Genomic DNA, 5,000 nt, shown 5'->3' with positions numbered 1-5,000 from the left:
GGAGGAGGCATGGAAACCTAAAGGCCGTGTGTTTAGAAGCCTAATTGTCACATCAAGCATCATTGTCCCCATGCAACAACCACCACCTTATACATCACTTCCTGTTTTATGCAGCTCAAAAACATAGACTGAAGATTTATTTTTAATATGTTGACTTTATTTCTGAGCAAAGCATCGGTCATGTGTGTATTTTTCCATAGTCCCACCTTGGAGCATTTATGTAGACATTGTAAATAAATTTTGTGCAAAAAGGACTGGAAAAATGAACTGTATTATTGCAATTTTTTTTGTAAAAGTAGCAGTTTGGTATGAGTTGGCATGCATACAAGATTTACTAAGTGGGATAAGCTAATTATACTTTTTGTTGTGGATAAACAAATGCTTGTTGATAGCCTTTTTCTATCAAGAAACCAAGGAGCTAATTATTAATAACAATCATTGCACACTGAGTCTTAGCGTTTCTGACGGAAACAGTTTGGATTGTATAATAACGCCAAGCCCAGTTGTAGTAACGTTTGAGTGCAGTAATGAAATCTGAATCTAAAATAAAAACAAGATTATTTTTGTCATGCTGACTCCACTGCTTGAAAAATTTGTTTACTGCCCCCCCCAAATTTTCAGTGATCAGTGCAGTAAAGAGGAAAATTAATTTGAGCTCCCTAAGACGTATATGTACTTGAAAATTTTAACCACAAAGTAAATTATTTGATAATAGTCACTGATTTCTTTAAGCTGGTTTAATGAATTCCTAATATCAGCAAATTTAAGGCCTAAGGGCACTAAACTAACTCTAGACTCAGATTGCATCCAACAGAATTACTCACCTAGTATCGGTGACATTATTCCTGCACATAATGGTAAACCTAAGTACAGAGGTAAGTCTTTTACTAAGAACATTACCTAGGATGAGCAGTATATGCTTATTAGGAAATTAACTATGTGAATTGAAGAGACCAGACTTCAAAATCTAATTTTTATAAATATGCTCTATGGTCTCATTGGATAAAACTGGTTATTAACCAATTTTCCAGAACAGCTGTACAGAATATCTGCGTGGCAGCCAGCTAAATGGTACAAAATAACATGTTTAAGCTGGAATGGCTTATAATTTTATTTAAATAAAATCGCTGCTATAAAAAGTGCTTCCCAAAGCTAAAGAAAATATACAAATATTTTAATTAAGGCAATTTCTCTGTAAAAAAAAAAAAAAATCATCCTTTTAGGAGTGATGGCTTTGTAAACAAAGGATGGGTCAGAGGAGAGAGCCTTAAACTCAAGGCTGACGTTCAGGCCCATGTCACCCTATAAACCCGCCCCGAACAATTCTATTTTCTATTTGAAAAGAGAAACCAGCTGTGGGTTGGGTTTACTAGGTGACGTGTGATTGACTGACTCACCTGCTGGAGCAGCCCCGCGCATTCTCACCTTTTGTTTATTGGGCCTTGTTTCTAAACACGTGGATGCGCAGACCGAGAGAAGCTCCACCAGCAGCAGCAGCAGCAGCCTTCGCGCGCAGCGCCCTCCGCCCCACCCCGCCCCCACCCCAAGTGTGGGATTGTTTAAATTTCTTATTTGGACCCAGTGGCAATTCTTCGGCGACATAAATACTCCATATTTAGTGAAATAATTCTCTTTTGAGAGCTGGTTAGTGGCGGTGAACAACCATTTATTTACTTTAAAAATTAATAATAAACTTTATAAACTACCCATCCATTTGCCCCTCCTCCCCAGTACAAGCTTGGGTGAGTAGGTTATTTTCAGCCTTTCTTCTCGACGGTGCTCTCGCTGGTTGGGGGAGGGAAAGAAAGGGGAGGAGGGAGGGAGGGAGGGAGACAGAGAGGGAGAGAGAGAGAGATGGGAAGGGGGGAGTGGAGAGAGGCGGGCACTAGGAGAAGGAGTAGGGTACCAGTGAAGAAGAATCAGGGAATATGGAGACTATGAAGAATCGCGACCATTAGTGTCCAGTGAATTAGAAAAAATAAAACAAACTGTGTTCTTTCCCCGTGTTCCCTGCTCTGTGTGGCGGTTTTGTGAGGGCCTTGCTCTCCGCAGATCCTTTTTCTCCCCTTGCCTGGACACCCCCACTCCCCCTTAATGCGATGTTAGCTTTCCTCTTGTAAATTTCAGAGCCAGCTCGGAGGTTATGGAGGACACTTATCTGAAAGAAAGAAAGAATAGAGGTGCTGAGGGTGTTTTTGATGTTTCTTAAAAGGCAAAAACAAAACGCCCTCTTCTAAACAAGGGCACACAATTGTACCTGCTTTTTATTTTTATTGGGGGGGGGGGTGCTGGTTGAATGAGACTTTTTAGTATGATTTAAATATTTTTTTAAAGAAAACTAAAAATATTTTACCCTATCATATTTAATCAGCTGTAATTATAACACATTCGAAATGAATAATATGCCTTGACAGTATTTTTATTGTTATTGTTCATTGCATGATGTTCGACTGCTTTAGAAGCACAGGAAAGAGAAGTAAACGCGCTACAAATGGGGAATTACCCTCGTTTAGCATTAAAATTCATTTAGATAAAATTGCCACAAACATTTAAATGGGAAGATTAGTTCCCCCTCACGCCTTATTGCACTCGCTCAATGGTTCCGTTAAGAACATTTTACACGTTGGAAATTCCGTCTTCTCAGACGGCTTGCTGTTTCCTAGTTACCCACATTCAAAGCAAAGGCAGCAGCAAAGGCAGCAGCAAAGGCGGCGGCGGCGGCGGCGGCGGCGGCAGCAGCAGAGAGAGAGAGAGAAAAAAAAAGTTTTGGCAACTGGTCTGCAATTCATCCGCTGCCGGCCCCAGCCTCCCCTCCGCCCACGGCAGTCCGCCCCCCACCCAGCACCTTTCCCTACCCCACTTCTTCTCTCCCCATTAAGTAATTTGCCGAGTCCCGTCCCCCGGAAAACCAGTTGCTTAGGGGTGTAGTATTTGAATGTGATGTTAAAATACAAAGACATTTGTATGTCTCCCTTCTCTCGCTTCTGCTCTGAGTTGAGGCTTCCGTTTGAAAGTGCTGAGTTTCTAACGTCGCCTACTCTGAGGCCCCAAGGCACGTTTTTGGGCTTTCCTTCCTGCCAGGACATTTCCAGGAAATGCACCACTGTTTCTTGCTTGTGTTAGAAACATGTGAAAGAATTAGTCTGAAAAGTCTTTGCAACGTCTAGTTTCTCCCTCTCCTTTTCTTCTCTCTCTCTTCGTCTCTCTCCCTCCCCTTCCCTCCTCCCTCCCACTCCCCCTCCCTCCCCTCGCAGAGCCGCAGGAAAAGAAGAATGTCGGCTTCGACTGCCATCTTTTGGGGATTTGGAAAAACGACTCGGTAGGAAACGGAGGGAGGCGGAGGCGCGGGGGGTGGGGGGAACCCCCTTATTATCCTGTGTCGGAACTGGCTCCCTTAATCTGATGCTTAAATATTTGATGTGGAAAAATTACCCATAAAATTAGTTACTAACAATTTCAAATTGAAATCACTTATCGAATTATAAACGCATTAAAGCTGTATGGATGGTATTAGGAGTTCCTCGGGAGGCAGCGGGTGTCTCCTTGCAGTGCGTCCGGCCGGCGAGTTTCGCCCCGGGGAGAGGCACCCTCGCGGAGCCCGGGGAGGACTGCGGGCAGGCCGGCGCGGCGCTCGGGCGCGGGGTCCGGGCCTGGGGGACCTCGCCTGCGGGACCTAGAGCGCGGCCAGGCCTGGACTGAGGCTCCGGCGAGCTGGGCTGGCGGCGGGGGGGGTGGGGGGGGCGGGGAGGAGGGAGGGGAAGGAGCGGCGGTGGGAGGCTCCGACCCCAGGGCACAGGCGCCTACCAGAAAACTTCGCAGTCAACTCGAAAGCTTCTGAAAAGGAAAAACGCGAGCCCAACCCGGCCCCTCCCGCGCGCGTCTCCCACGCGGCACGCAGATTTTGCGCTCCGGATCGGTTGCTGTGTGCAGCGCCCCCCCAAGTCTGCATGTCAGGGCGGGAGGCGAGACGCCGGTGGCCCGCTGCTGGGCCGACCTCCGTGGGAGAAACTCCAGCGGGCCGCCGCGGAAGCGGCCAGGAGTCCAGATTAGAACGCCGTGGCCCCCTGCGTCCTACCGTGCACAGGGTCCTGGCCTGGACCGCGTGCTTGTGAGGACGGGTCTTTGCTCAGAGCCCAGGGCACTTTGGGGGTTGGGGGGGGGGGGCGGCTCCGGCACCTCCAGTAGCTTCCTATATCCTCCCCACCGCAACAAGAAAGTCAAGTGTAAGGGGACTGCTGGCTTCGTCCCTGGAGACGAGGCGACCCCGGGTCTCCGCAGAAGGTTGTGGAAAGATATCTCCTGGGGCGCTCTGGGCCCCCTTCCCTTGGAACTGCTCGGGTGTGCTTTGTGGTGGACTAGAGGCTTCTTGATGGATTCTGTTCCCGAGCCCCTGCGCGACTCTGGGAGCGCGGCTCCGAGAGCTTGGGGCTCGGAGGGCACTTGGGACCCGGGCAGCGACCGCCAGGCGGGTCGTGAGTGCCAGGGTCGGGGCCCGCAGCAAGGGGGCTTGGGCTGCACACCGACGCCTTAGGCAGGAGCTCCTCGGGAAAGCTTTAAAGTCTCTGCAAACTTTCCCTTCCATTTTAGGATCCCAGCAGGCCCTTGGCCCATGTGAACGCACTAAAAACATGACTTGATTCAAGCTCCGGGGTGGGAGCTTGAACGCCGGGTGGAGTGGCATGGAACTGGGTGGTGATGTGCCCCGCTTGGCCTGGCTGGCATTTCCCCCTCGTCTCACGCCCCTCTCCCGTGCCATCCCGCACCCACTTGACTGTTAGAAGGTCCGCTGCGTTCAGGGTGGCCAGGTGCAGTTTACAGGAGGTTGGGAATCCCAGAGCCGAGGAAAGAGCGGCGAGGGAGAAACAGCGGGAGATCGCCTTTCAAGGGAGGCGGCTGCTGGCGGGGAGCGGCGTGAGTGAGTGAGTGTGTGTGTGTGTGTGTGGGTGGGTGTGGGTGTGTGTGTGTGTGTGTGTGTGTGTGTGTGTGTGTGTGTGTGTGTG

At 49.3% G+C, this 5,000-nt stretch overlaps 1 protein-coding gene and 2 long non-coding RNA genes across 10 annotated transcripts in view; 2 read left to right on the top strand and 1 right to left on the bottom strand.

Annotated features, from left to right (window-relative positions):
* The window catches only part of MEIS1 (Meis homeobox 1), a 140,417-nt gene extending 139,842 nt beyond the window's left edge, over positions 1-575 (top strand). For all 4 annotated transcript variants that reach the window (XM_040458237.1, XM_040458236.1, XM_040458240.1 and 1 more), the window contains one exon: positions 1-575. This exon is cut by the window's left edge and continues 986 nt beyond it. The gene's annotated coding sequence lies outside the window, so the exon portion shown is untranslated.
* Positions 576-1,645: 1,070 nt separating this feature from the next.
* On the bottom strand, positions 1,646-4,970 carry LOC121019092 (uncharacterized). Of its 3 annotated transcripts, none has more exons than XR_005785448.1 (2): positions 3,805-4,970; positions 1,646-2,659 (listed from the first exon to the last, which is right to left on the bottom strand). It is a non-coding gene; the product is annotated as an uncharacterized LOC121019092 (long non-coding RNA). The 3 variants fall into 3 exon arrangements; XR_005785449.1 differs by having other exon boundaries at positions 4,768-4,970; XR_005785450.1 differs by lacking the exon at positions 3,805-4,970 and adding an exon at positions 2,856-3,071.
* LOC121019091 (uncharacterized) overlaps positions 3,209-5,000 on the top strand; it is a 93,137-nt gene continuing 91,345 nt past the window's right edge. For all 3 annotated transcript variants that reach the window (XR_005785447.1, XR_005785445.1, XR_005785446.1), the window contains exon 1: positions 3,209-3,319. This is a non-coding gene — a long non-coding RNA (uncharacterized LOC121019091). The remainder of the gene's footprint in view (positions 3,320-5,000) is intronic.

The sequence above is a fragment of the Herpailurus yagouaroundi genome, unplaced genomic scaffold (assembly GCF_014898765.1).
Source record: "Herpailurus yagouaroundi ecotype Mexico unplaced genomic scaffold, PumYag 221, whole genome shotgun sequence".
Classification (NCBI taxonomy): Eukaryota; Metazoa; Chordata; class Mammalia; order Carnivora; family Felidae; genus Herpailurus; species Herpailurus yagouaroundi.
Note: the sequence above shows the minus strand (reverse complement) of the source record. Positions and strands in the feature narration are given on the sequence as shown.